The sequence below is a fragment of the Triticum dicoccoides genome, chromosome 1B (assembly GCF_002162155.2).
Source record: "Triticum dicoccoides isolate Atlit2015 ecotype Zavitan chromosome 1B, WEW_v2.0, whole genome shotgun sequence".
NCBI classification, from domain to species: Eukaryota; Viridiplantae; Streptophyta; class Magnoliopsida; order Poales; family Poaceae; genus Triticum; species Triticum dicoccoides.
The window spans coordinates 212,296,431-212,311,244 of record NC_041381.1 but is presented as its reverse complement, the minus strand read 5'-3'; positions in this window follow the sequence as shown (position 1 = coordinate 212,311,244).

Below are 14,814 nucleotides of genomic sequence, written 5' to 3'. Positions count from 1 at the left end.
AGGTAGAAGTTAATGCACCGCGCCTAAGTGTTTTGGGATTATTTGGTTTTCGTAAAATGACTTACACACCTAGACGGAGGGAGTACTACATATGGAGCAAAATGAGTGAATGTACACTCTAAAATACGTCTATATACATCAGTGTTTGGAGTATGTACTAGTAGTTCATATTGAAATCTACTAAAGGACATATATATTCCAAACAATATGATATAATCTCTATAACCAAGGTAGTAGGGATGAGGAGTAAACGGAGGGAGTAGTAAATTTTTCTCCTCGTCCTGCGAGCCACCGCGCACATGGGCAAGGGAGCGGGCATAAGGCGGAGCAAGCTTCACCTCATCCCGCAAGCCACCGCGCTCGTGGGCGGGGGAGACGGCATACTACTTGTTCTGCGAGTTGACGGGACACATCAAAAGTACTTCAGTGTATAGAGCCTTGCCTCTATGGTAGGCCCCACATGGTTTGCCTCTTTTTTTAATTTAACATAATGCGTCAAGTCGCAATTTTTTTGTTCACCTGTGGTAGACGATCCCCCCTCCACCAAGTGGACAACCAGTACACGTGCCAAATTACCACGTGGGCTGCCTTTTTTGTACAGAAATGAGCTCCACCGTGTACCCACACGGGTGTGGTTGGGAAAGAGACGGGAGTACGTGCACCGTGCATGCATCTCTTCTCTTCGTGCACGTCCCCCACCTACGTGGATGTGTGTGAGAGATACAAACCGCGTTCGTAAGTGTTTTTTGTTTTGTGGTGGGGGGTGGGGTGGGGGGTTGATTTCGTGAATTATTTGTGGGAATATGTGTCGATGACATCTCAAACAAAATTTTGCATGCAATGCGTGTGAAATGGAGGCCTATCCATATCATACATAGAGGGTCGGGCAATCCACGAGAAGAGAGGGAGGGGTCATCGATAGAGTCGAAGAGAGGATCAAGTGGGTGGGTGCGAGATAGATGAAGAGAGCCATCGAAATTGTGTGTATGTGCAAGTCAAAGATATAGGGCGACTGCCCTACCGGAACGTTAGAGGGCACATGTCAAGTTTGTGTGTGGCAGAGAGACATGACTAGAGTGCTTGATGTATCGATGTGTGTGGGGGGAGGGGGGTGGGGGGAGGGGTAGGCAGAGGCCTAACTGTAGAGGTAGAATGACTCGTATATGTGTTGAGAAGGAGAGACCCAGCTATGTCTTGAGGGAGATCGGTCGACATCCATACATAACAGAAGGACTGGAAATATGATGGGACACAGAGAGAGAGAGAGAGAGGAGAGAGAGAGGGAGGGACAGGGAGGGAGAGGGGTAGAGTGCTGGATGGGTGATGGAGTTGCTTCTCAGAGATGTTGGGAGAGGCCTACTAGACAAACTGAGGGTGGAACTGCAATGTTATCAATAAGAGTGGGGATGTGTTTTTGTGTGTGCCTGTGCATGAGAGATCTGTCGGGACGCATCCATGGATGATGAAGGGGAACCATGTGTTTGGTAAGCAAACCTAACTAGATCGGTAGATCAATTGTTGTTTGTCGGAGGAAGGGAGAGACACAACTAATGAGGTAGATCGATCAATGTGTGGGTAAAAACAAGTTATAAGGAGCTAGCTGGCTATATGTATAGCGAGAGATAGGAGGAAGATGAGATCAGAACCAGCACGGCGGTATGGAGGTGGTGGAGGCACCGGAATTCCGGCAGGGCTTTGCTAAGCGCGTACCGGAGGAAAGGTGGAAGAAGTTGGGAGCGACGGAGGGCAAGGGTGGAGGCGTGCGGCTTCCCTCCCACCTCCCCATTATATATAGGGGTGAGGGGGAGGTGGTGGCAGCCCTAGGGGGTGGCCTGCCCCCAAGTCAAGGGGGGCGCCCCCATCTAGGGTTCCCCCCAAACCCTAGGCGCATGGGTCAAATGGGGGCTGGTGCTCCCGGCCCATCTAGGCCAAGGAGCCCCCCTATAGCCCACGATGGTCCCGGGGCTGGTGGACTGCTACCCCTTGAGCCTGCGTTGGTTTTCCCTTGAAGAGGAAAGGATGATGCAACATAGTAGTGTAAGTATTTCCCTTAGTTTCTGAGAACCAAGGTATTAATCCAGTAGGAGATGACGCACAAGTCACCGAATACCTGCACAAACAATAAAGAACTTGGAACCAACATGACAAAGAGGTTGCCAATCCCTTCACGGTCACTCGCAAAAGTGAAATCTAATAGAGATAATAAAGTAAATATTTCTGGTATTTTTGATGTATAGATTGGAAAGTAAAGATTGCAAAATAGTAGATCGTAAATGAGATTTAATAATATGTAAAAGAGATGCGATAATATGGAAAAGAGACCCGGGGGCCATAGGTTTCACTAATGGCTTGTCTCGAGATAGCATGTATTATAGTGGGTGAACAAATTACTGCCGAGCAATTGATAGAAAACCGCATAATTATGAAAACATCTAAGGCAATGATCATGAACATAGGCATCACGTCCATGTCAAGTAGACCGACTCCTGCCTGCATCTGCTACTATTACTCCACACATCGACCGCTATCCAGCATGCATCTAGAGTATTAAGTTCATAAAGAACGGAGTAACGCATTAAGCAAGATGACATGATGTAGAGGGATAAACTCAAGCAATATGATATAAACCCCATCTTTTTATCCTCGATGGCAACAACACAATACGTGCCTTGCTGCCCCTACTATCACTGGGAAAGGATACCGCAAGATTGAAGCCAAAGCTAAGCACTTCTCCCATGGACAGAAAGATCAATCTAGTATGCTAAACTAAACCGATAATTCAAAGAGACTTGCAAAGATATCATAGATAATCTTGATCATAAATCCACAATTCATCGAATCTCGGCAAGCACACCACAAAAGAATATTACATCGAATTGATCTCCAAGAACATGGAGGAGAACTTTGTATTGAGAATCAAAGAGAGCGAAGAAGCCATCTAGCTAATAAGTATGGACCCGAAGGTGTGTGGTAAACTACTCACGCTTCATTGGAGAGGTAATGTTGTTGATGTAGAAGCTCTCCGTGATCGAATCCCCCTCCGGCAGATCGCCAGAAAAGGCCCCAAGATGGGATCTCACGGGTATAGAAGGTTGTGGTGGTGGAAAAGTGGTTTCATGGCTCCCCCCGATGTTTTTAGGGTATAAGAGTATATATAGGCGAAAGAACTAGGTCGGTGGAGCTACGAGGGGCCCACGAGGGTGGGGGGCGCGCCGACCCCCTGGGCGCGCCCTCCTGCCTCGTGGCCTCCTCGTTACGTCTCCGACTTCATCTCCAAGTATTCTGGTTTGCTTTAGGTCCAAGAAAGATCATTGCGAAGGTTTCATTCCATTTGGACTCCGTTTGGTATTCCGTCTCTACAAAACTCTAAAATAGGCACAAGAACAGAAACTAGCACTGGCCCCCCGGTTAATAGGTTAGTCCAAAAATAATATAAAAGAGCATATTAAAGCCCATTAAACATCCAAAATAGATAATATAATAGCATGGAACAATAAAAAATTATAGATACGTTGGAGACGTATCAAGCATCCCCAAGCTTAATTCCTGCTCGTCCTCGAGTATGTAAATGATAAAAACATAATTTTTGATGTGGAATGCTACCTAACATATTTATCAATGTAATTTTCTTTATTGTAGCATGAATTTTTAGATCTGAAAGATTCAAGACAAAAGGTTAATATTGACATAAAAACAATAATGCTTCAAGCATACTAACAAAGCAATCATGTCTTCTCAAAATAACATGGCCAAATAAAGCTATCTCTACAAAATCATATAGTGTGATTATGCTCTATCTTCATCACACAAAGTATTTAATCATGGACAACCCCGATGACAAGCCAAGCAATTGTTTCCTACTTTTGATGTTCTCAAACTTTTTCAATCTTCACGCAATAAATGAGCGTGAGCCATGGACATAGCACTATAGGTGGAATAGAACAGTGGTTGTGGAGAAGACAAAAAGGAGAAGATAGTCTCACATCAACTAGGCGTATCAATGGGCTATGGAGATGCCCATCAATAGATATCAATGTGAGTGAGTAGGGATTGCCATTCAACGGATGCACTAGAGCTATAAGTGTATGAAAGCTCAACAAAAGAAACTAAGTGGGTGTGCATCCAACTTGCTTGCTCATGAAGACCTAGGGCACCTTGAGGAAGCCCATCATTGGAATATACAAGCCAAGTTCTATAATGAAAAATTCCCACTAGTATATGAAAGTGACAACATAGGAGACTCTCTATTATGAAGATCATGGTGCTACTTTGAAGCACAAGTGTAGAAAAAGGATAGTAGCATTGCCCCTTCTCTCTTTTTCTCTCTTTTTTTATTTGGGCATTTTCTCTTTTTTATGGCCTCTTTTTTTCTCTCTTTTTTTAAATTTTTCGTCCGGAGTCTCATCCCGACTTGTGGGGGAATCATAGTCTCCATCATCCTTTCCTCACTGGGACAATGCTCAAATAATGAAGATCATCACACTTTTATTTACTTACAACTCAAGAATTACAACTCGATACTTAGAAGAAAATATGACTCTATGTGAATGCCTCCGGCGGTGTACCGCAATGTGCAATGATTCAAGAGTGACATGTATGAAAAATTATGAATGGTGGCTTTGCCACAAATACGATGTCAACTACATGATCATGCAAGGCAATATGACAATGATGGAGCATGTCATAATAAACAGAACGGTGGAAAGTTGCATGGCAATATATCTCAGAATGGCTATTGAAATGCCATAATAGGTAGGTATGGTGGCTGTTTTGAGAAAGGTATATGGTGGGTGTATGGTACTTGCGAGAGTTGCGCGGTACTAGAGAGGCTAGCAATGGTGGAAGGGTGAGAGTGCGTATAATCCATGGACTCAACATTAGTCAGAAAGAAATCACATACTTATTGCAAAAATCTATTAGTTATCAAAAAAAGTACTATGCACATGCTCCTAGGGGGATAGATTGGTAGGAAAAGACCATCGCTCGTCCCCGACCGCCACTCATAAGGAAGACAATCAATAAATAAAATCGTGCTCCAACTTCATCACAAAGTGGTTCACCATACGTGCATGCTACGTGAATCACAAACTTTAACACAAGTATCTCTCAAATTCACAACTACTCTACTAGCATGACTATAATATCACCATCTTCATATCTCAAAACAATCATAAAGAAACAAACTTCTCATAGTATTCAATGCACTTTATATGAAAGTTTTTATTATACCCATCTTGGATGCCCATCATATTAGGACTAATTTTATAACCAAAGAAAATTACCATGCTGTTCTAAAAGACTCTCAAAATAATATAAGTGAATCATGAGAGATCTACAATTTCTGTAAAATAAAACCACCACCATGCTCTAAAAAGATATAAGTGAAGTACTAGAGCGATATTGTCTAGCTCAAAAGATATAAGTGAAGCATATAGAGTATTCTAATAAATTCCGAATCATGCGTGTCTCTCCCAAAAGGTGTGTACATCAAGGATGATTGTGGTAAACTGAAAAGCAAAGACTCAAATCATACAAGACACTCCAAGCAAAACACATATCATGTGGGTGAATAAAAATATAGCCTCAAGTAAAGTTACCGATAGACGAAGACGAAAGAGGGGATGCCTTCCGGGGCATCCCCAAGCTTAGGCTTTTGGTTATCCTTGATTTTTACCTTGGGGTGCCTTGGGCATACCCAATATTAGGCTCTTTCCACTCCTTATTCCAAAATCCATCAAATCTTTACCCAAAACTTGAAAACTTCACAACACAAAACTTCAACAGAAAATCTCGTGAGCTCCGTTAGTATAAGAAAATAAACCACCACTTAAAGGTACTGTAATGAACTCATTCTTTATTTAAATTGGTGTTAAACCTACTTTATTCCAACTTCTCTATGGTTCATACCCCCTGATACTACTCATAGATTCATCACAATAAGCGAACAACACATCAAAAACAGAATCTGTCAAAAACAGAACAATCTGTAGCAATCTATAACTTTTGAATCCTTCTGTAACTCCAAAAATTCTGAAATAAACTGGTGGACGTGAGGAATTTGTCTATTAATATTCTGCAAAAATAATCAACCTAAAATCACTCTTCTGTTAAAAAATGACAGCTATTTTCGTGAGCGCAAAAGTTTCTGTTTTTTACAGCAAGATCGCAAAGACTTCACCCAAGTCTTCCCAAAGGTTCTACTTGGCAGAAACACTAACTAAAACATAAAACCACATCTAAAGAGAATATAGATGAATTATTTATTACTAAACAGGAGCAAAAAGCAAAGAACAAAAATAAAATTGGGTTGCCTCCCAACAAGCACTATCGTTTAACGCCCCTAGCTAGGCATAAAACACGAATAGATCTAGGTATTGCCATAATAATGATAGGGCAAATCGCGAAAACTCATCTCGTACTCCCTATGTTCAGAAGCAAGTTTTATTTTTGGAAAGCAAAAGTAATCAAAAGGGACAAATTTAATGGGACAAAAGTCCCCAAGATCACGCTCGGGAGGAATTGGTTCCTCCTTTGGCCCTTCATATTGCACAAAAAATTCATCATTATAAGCATTCTTTTGGCAAAAAGTCATGAGCCTTTGTTCAAGAGGAAAACCTAACATGTTGTTCTGAATAGCAAAATTATCATGAAGTTCAGAAATCCTATCAACTAGAACATCGGTAGGAACCCTTTTTCTAAGATTTTCATTATAAGCAACATGATCTAAAGATCATAAAAGCATTATGTCTTCTTGATTAAAAAGAATCGCTTCTATGGGAGGACGACTGGCGTCCACCCTATAATGCGCAAAAATTTCATTGGCCTCTTTCATTATAAATCTAAACTCATGGGCTAGAAAGATGGTAGCCGCTCGCTTAACAGAAGAATGCTCAATATTAGAAAACTCTAGGAAAAATCCTTTGTATGCAAGGATGCATGTGGATAAATTGTCTTTCAAGTTCAACTACGAGCAAAGATATAGCATGCCCAAGACTACTAATTTTATGAAGAATAGACCCTCCCATAGTGGGCAAAGCACCGGCGCAAGTAAAGAAATCTTGAATAACCCCTTTTCCAATAATATTAACACTACCAATCCGGAACTTTTTAGTGTGCAAAATAGTAGGCTTTTCATGTTGATTATCGAAAGCATCAAAGTTTCCCCCATCGTTACTACTATCTTTTTCAACAATAACCTCCCCCATTTTAGACATGATGGCACCAAAGAGAACTAACAAACGAGCACACAAGAAGCAAGCGAGAAGAGACGAATGGAAGAGGGGCGAAGAAAAGGCAAAGGTTTTCGAAAATCGTTTTAGAAGTGGGTGAGAGGAAAACGAGAGGCGAATGGCGAATAATGTAATGCAAGGGAGAAGAGTTTATGATGGGTTCTTGGTATGGCTTGACATGACGAAGATCTCCCCGGCAACGGCGCCAGAAATCCTTCTTGCTACCTCTTGAGCTTGTGTTGGTTTTCCGTTGAAGAGGAAAGGGTGATGCAACAAAGTAGCATAAGTATTTCCCTCATTTTTTGAGAACCAAGGTATCAATCCAGTAGGAGACGATGCACAAGTCACCGAATACCTACACAAACAATCAAGAACTGGCAACCAACACGATAAAGGGGTTGTCAATCCCTTCACAGTCACTCGCAAAAGTGAAATCTAATAGAGATAATAAAGTAAATATTTTTGTTATTTTTGATGTATAGATTGGAAAGTAAAGATTGCAAAATAGTAGACCATAAACAAGATTCAATAATATGGAGAAGAGATGCAATAATACGGAAAAGAGACCCCGGGGCCATAGGTTTCACTAGTGTTTCTCTCGAGATAGCATGTATTACGGTGGGTGAACAAATTACTGCCAAGCAATTGATAGAAAAGCGCATAATTATGATGACATCTAAGGAAATGATCATGAACATAGGCATCACGTCCATGTCAAGTAGACCGACTCCTGCCTGCATCTACTACTATTACTCCACACATCAATTGCTATCCAGCATGCATCAAGAGTATTAAGTTCATAAAGAACGGAGTAACGCATTAAGCAAGATGACATGATGTAGAGGGATAAACTCAAGCAATATGATATAAACCCCATCATTTTATCCTTGATGGCAACAATACAATACGCGCCTTGCTGCCCCTACTGTCACTGGGAGAGGACACCGCAAGATTGAACCCAAAGCTAAGCACTTCTCCCATGTCAAGAAAGATCAATCTAGTAGGCCAAACTAAACCGATAATTCGAAGAGACTTGCAAAGATATCAAATCATGCATATAATAATTCAGAGAAGAACCAAATAATATTCATAGATACTCTTTGATCATAAATCCATAGTTCATCGGATCTCGGCAAACACATCGCAAAAGAATAATACATCGAATAGATCTCCAAGAACATCGAGGAGAACTTTGTATTGAGAATCAAAGAGAGAGTAGAAGGCATCTAGCTAATAACTATGGACCAGAAGGCTTGTGGTAAACTACTCACGCTTCATCAGAGAGGCAATGGTGTTGATGTAGAAGCCCTCCGTGATCGAATCCCCCTCCGGCAGATTGTCGGAAAAGGCCCCAAGATGGGATCTCACGGGTACAGAAGGTTGCGGTAGTGGAAAAGTGGTTTCATGGCTTCCCCTGATGTTTTAGGGTATAAGAGTATATATAGGCGAAAGAACTAGGTCGGTGGAGCTACGAGGGGCCCACGAGGGTGGGGGTGCGCCTACTCCCCCTAGGCACGCCCTCCTGCCTCGTGGCCTCCTTGTTACATCTCTGACTTCATCTCCAAGTCTTCTGGTTTGATTTTGGTCCAAGAAAGATCATCGCGAAGGTTTCATTCCGTTTGGACTCCGTTTGGTATTCCTTTTCTGCAAAACTCTAAAATAGGCAAAAAAATAGAAACTGGCACTGGGCCCTCGGTTAATAGGTTAGTCCCAAAAATAATATCAAAGAGCATATTAAAGCCCATTAAACATCCAAAACAGATAATATAATAGCATGCAACAATCAAAATTATAGATTCGCTGGAGACGCACCATGGACCCCTCGGTAGATCCCCGGAACCCTTTGGTGCCTCCGGTACACTTGCCGGCATACCCCCGAACTTTTCCGGTTTGGAAAAGCTGGACTTCTCCCATGTACAAATATTTACCTCCAGACCATTCCGGAGCACCTCGTGATATCCCGGATCCCATCTATGACTCTGAACAACCTTTGGACTTTCTGCTGTTACTATCTCAATACTACCGTAGCACCATCGAACGTTACGTGTGCGACCCTATGGATTCAGAACATGCAGACATTGTCGGCGTCCTGGATTCGGGGGTATCCAGCCCTGCCTACCTACGACCCAGCACGTGGCTCCATCGACGGTCTGGTACGGCCCGGCATTAGCACCAACACCGCAAGACCCTCACGAGGGGCCAAGCCTCGTGTGGCGGGCAACACCAAGACCCCCGAAGGAGTCGGCCTCCTTAGGAGGGCTCTTGAGGGGCGGAGAGTTCTATGCAAGCTACCTCACGAGGCTCAGCTGACGTGAGCCATGACGACCAAGGCCAGGCGAGCGCTAGGCAGGCGCCAGGTGGGTGCAGAGCGCATGTTTCCTCTTTGGTGCAAGGGGGGCAAGCCACAGGCGGGGAGTCCCGAGGAATCAGCCAAATGTTTCCATTCCGGTGCAACCAGACCAAGACCGCTAGGACGGCAGGATGCAGGTCATCGACGAGCCCACCGCAGCGTCACGACCAGAGGCTTTTCGCAGGCGAAGACTACTTTTGTCAGGATAGACTGTACTACTTGTCCCCTTTCAAATCCGGCCATTATGGGATCCCTTCCCACTCATATTTGGGAAGAGGACCAAGGCCACTATGTATAGGACTTAGCCACCACCATAGTGGAGGATCGGATCCATTATCACCTGACCACCACACCAACTCAAGAACACCTCACCTCCTAAGACTTGTTCATCCACTGTACCAGTTCATCCACGGCCCTTCGAGGCAATCCACCACACCACACTGGATTAGGGTATTACACCACAACGGTGGCCCGAACCAGTATAATCTCTATGTCTTTGTGTCTCTTCGAGCTCGACACTTTAGGCTTAGGAGGATCGCGAGTAGGCAGGCTGGGCAGGTTGAGATCTCCGCACGCACCCCAGAGTTCGAACCTCTCAAGGGTTGCCGGATCCCTAAATCCGACATTTGGCGCGCCAGGTGGGGTGCGTCGGATCTTCTGTTCCGTCGATTGGTCCTCCGCCACTCCACCAACACAATGGCCGACACCCCGAGAGCGCAGGTCGAGCACTGGGTCATCCAGTCCTCCTTGGCAGCGCCCGCTGATGAGGAAGATATCCACTCCACTTTACTCGCGTCCCGCGTCCCGCCGGGGGCGATCGACCGCGGGGGGCGCGCGGCGCAACCTTCTCCACTAGCGCCGAGCCGTAGCCGTGCTGTCGCACGATCTGTGAACTACGCAGCAGCAACCGCTCCGCACTCGCGCAGGGAACAAGCAAACATGCGGGCGGTGGTCATCATGGCTTGAGAGCTTCTGCGGTGCAGGTTGTTGGAGAGCCGCCGCGATGCCCTGCTGGATGCATCGTGCAGGAGGGTAGCGCCGTTCTGCACCCTGCCCACGTCACAGCCGGTGGTGGGCGCGCGCGCTCATCCCCGACACAACCGTGCGCCCCCTCCTAGGGGCGCTAGAGAGCCTCTCGACGTTGACCAGCCCCGTGGAGCAGCCCGTGCCGCCCCGAACGTGCCCCCTCGGTGCAGGGCTGCTCCACGCGACACCACCAGGGGCCGTGTTGGAGTGCCGAACCCTGGCCAGCAGGACCAGAGGGCGGCTGAAGAAGGCGGGAACGTGAGGCAGCCGGGCGGCGCTTCTGGTGCAAACAGCTGGGAAGCCTACGTCCCCGTCGCGATGGATCCAAGGTACACGCGGGGAGAGGGCCCCAGCCAATCCCACATGCTAGGCTGGGCGCTGGACACACACAAGGCCGAGCTCTCCTTTGAGCCGCCACCAAGCCCAGCCAACATCTCCAACGGCGACAACCTCTGGGTACAACTAACGCCGCAGGAGCATGCTTACACTGACCATGGATTGCAGGTGAACCAGGGTGCACCTGCCATCAGGACTCTCAGGACGATGGATCCCCCGCAGGAGCGTGAAGGACATTGGGAGCAACGAGGGGGAAGCCCGGCGGCAGGGCCCTCCTCACGCAGCACGGAGCAGGGCCTTGCCTGGAGGTAGGTTCCCCGCCAGGGAAGGTGTCGGCAAGCCCTTCTCCCCGGTGGGGGGCCTACGGTCACCGAGGATGCCACCAGCGTCCCCTTGGCCCCTTGGTCTTGTCCTGGTTTCCGGTCTCCCCAACGATGGTTAGGGGTGGCGCACGACGGGTTCCTCGTCGAGTGACATGAAGCAAGGCTCTGGCCTGTGAAGGTCTCCGCTCGTGACACTCTTACGTAATAATGAGTGGGGCTGTACACGCCTCGGAGTCTCCTGAGTGTCGCCCTGGGGCCTCACGGGGGCTCCCACCCACGTCCTAGTGGAAGCACCATGCTCCGTGCTGGCCGTCAACACTATCCCCAATGACTATGCCCAGCCAGTGGAAGCACTTAGCTCTGCGCCGGTGAGAAGATCGAAGACCGAAGACCGAAGACTAGCTAGGCGCCGAACGGGACCGTCTGCTTTTTGCCACCTTTTTGTGTTTGCTTGCCGACTTTTTGCAGCAGTTTGTTTTCGTGCATTTATAAAAATGGGAGGAGTTTTTCGTGTTTCATGTCGCTCTCTTGCCTTCAGTTCTTGTGTTCTTTCTGGAGCTCGTGACTATTGCCCTGCCCTCAAGTGCCTCGCGAGCGGGGGCTGGGTACGGTGCACGCGCTGGTACCGATCTTCCTCCCCGGGGGCTCAACGGTGCAGTCGCCCCGCGCGCCCACCTCGCCACGGTCTCGCAGTTGGCTCTTCACTAGGCACTCTACGGCAGGCCAGTAGGATACTCGGGAGGCACAGAACCTCGCGAGGCCGCAACAGGCTCGCCTTAGGAGAAGGGGCTCGGCTACGACACCAGGCCCCATGCAAGACCCCCGAAACCAAAGATAAGTCATAAACAACTACCTTGCTCAGCGACCCGCAGCCCTGCGGGGCCCCGCTTCGGGTGTCACTTCAAAAGCATTTAAACAATCTCACACATCATAAGGGGCACCCCTTTTCAAAATGCTCTCACAAAAATGCGTTAAAGTTTTCGTTATACAGGTTAAAGCAAAAGAAACACGGGCCTAGCTGGACGCGCCTTCTTCGTTGCTCCCATCCACGCTGCTTGTGCCTTAGCTGCCATCCTCCTCGTCATCACCACCAGCACCAGATCCTTCGGCTGCGAGCACAGCCGTATCTTCCTCAGGAGTCAGCTCCTTCACCAGGGCATCCACATAGCCATCCACCCACCTAGCAAGCTTGTCTTGGGTGGCCGCAGGCATGGGGGCTAGCAAGGTGCCGAAATCAAAGTGGGAGTCAAGGTTCAGGAGGTTGCTGAAGATGCGCGAGAGCGCGTGCCCGAGGAGGCCCCGACTCCTCTCCTCAACAAGCTGGCGAGCTTTTGCGGCCTGATCTTCCAAGCGGGTTACGATATCAGTAAAGAAGGGGAGATGGCCGGCATAGTCGTTCTCGTGCGGGTGAGGAGCGCTATCGTCACAAATGGCCCCCAAGGCATTGTTGGCTCTGACATGCAGACCTTGGAGCATGGAGCCGTGCTCGCGTTCCAATGTCAGGCGGCAACACTTTTCACTCAAAGCCTTCTTCAGGAGGGAGGCGGTGTCTTCGGCTTGCTTCCGGAGAGAGGATATCTTGGCACGGGCAGAATTCAGGGCAGATTCAGAGGAAGTCAGGGCTCCTCGGGCAGTGCTCTCACGCTGCTCCATAGCCTGCAGCTCGGTCTTCAAGGGGGAGGTCCGGCCCTCAAGCTCAGCCTTAAGCAGCTCCAGGTCCAGGCGGTGCCTTCCATCCAGCTCAGCAAGCGCCTTCGCCACCCTCTTCTCCACCTCCACCTGGACCTGCGCTTCTCAGGCGGTGACGGCATCCTCAGCCACGGCGGCCTGTCGCTCCCTCACCTCCAGCCTCTCTAGCGCCAAGCTATGCTCCACGGCTCCAGCGTCAAGTCTTCATGGCGCCTCAGGAGCTCCGCCTCGACAAGGGCCACCTCGCCTGGTGAGGAGGCCAGCAGGGCGCGATGCTCCTCGACTTCGCGCTGCAGGGCCGCATTTGAAGATAGAAGATCTCACTCCTGCTCCTCAGCCGCCTCGCGACGGTGGTTGGCTGCCTCGGCCTCTTCCATGGCACGGGCGCAAGCTTTGTGAGAAGCCACAAGCGAGGCCGCCGCACGCACTTCAGCTTCGTCACGCTGAAGCTTCCCAAGGTTGATGGCGACCTTCAGCCGCTGCCACTCATCCTCCAGGAGGCGGTTCTCAGCCTCAAGCCTGGTGTTGACGTTGGCAAGCTCCCCGCCAAGATGAACCATTGCACGCATCGCTTCACCGAAGAACCCGAAGCGCACCGCGCTACGCCCGCGAGCGAGCGCGAGCTCATCGCCAAGTCCTTCACCTGCCTCGGAGACCACTCGGGAGGCACTGGATGCTCCGCCAGTTGCCAGCCGGGGGCTGGAAGGTGTAGCCCCACGGCTTGAAGACAAAGGCTACCCTGGGGGCACCCCCCGCCGGCAATGACAAGAGGAAGGATCACCGGTGCACCCCTCGTCTCACTGGCAGAGTCGCGGGGAGAGGAAGCATGGGGCCCGGCTCCGGAGGAGCCCTCGACAGCTGATGGACCCATGCGCCCCCCTGCCTCCACACTCGGGGCGCACGCGGCAGGATCAATCAGGAGAGGAGCCATGAGGACGGGGTTCTCGCGGAGCCCCTCAATGCCCTCAGGAAGCAACCCCCACTCGTCGAATAGAGGCATCTGCCCTGTGAAGGCCGCCTTGTTCAAGCACAGATAGAGAAGGCAACCACCCCCGGAAGGTCAGCAGGCTCGGACTCACCGCTCAGAAGCTTGAGCACCATGCCCAAGGTATCAGCAGCAAGCGACGGCTTCTGCAGCCTCATCGGATCTCCGGCGCCTGTGAAGTCCCACATTGGGCAAGAATGGCGCTGAAGGGGAGCGATGCGGTGCTTCACGTATTCCTTCACCACCATTGGCGCCATCACTTCTAGTTCCTGAAGCCTCGCCAATCTATTCCAGACGAAAGGAAGACGCTGGTCAGAGAGCTTCTCATGGCACCACCCGGAGCTAGGCGAGGCCGGCAACCCAGGAATCGAGAGCAGGGGGCTGAATGTGCAGGCGTCCATCGATACGTCTCCAACGTATCTATAATTTTTGATTGTTCCATGCTATTATATTACCCGGTTTGGATGTTTATGGGCTTTACTTTACACTTTTATATCATTTTTGGGACTAACCTACTAACCGGAGGCCCAGCCCGTATTGCTATTTTTTTACCTATTCAGTGTTTCAAAGAAAAGGAATATCAAACGGAGTCCAAACGGAATGAAACCTTCGGGAGCGTGATTTTTGGAACAAATGTGATCTAGAGGACTTGGAGTGTAAGTCAAGAAACGATCGAGGCGGCCACGAGGGTGGAGGGCGCGCCCCCCTACTGGGCGCGCCCCCTGTCTCATGGGCCCCTCGGGCGGCCACCGACCTACTTCTTCCTCCTACATATACCCATGTACCCCGAAAACATCAGAAGCGATCACGAAAAAACTATTTCCACCACCGTAACCTTCTGTATCCGCGAGATACCATCTTGGAGCCTTCGTCGGC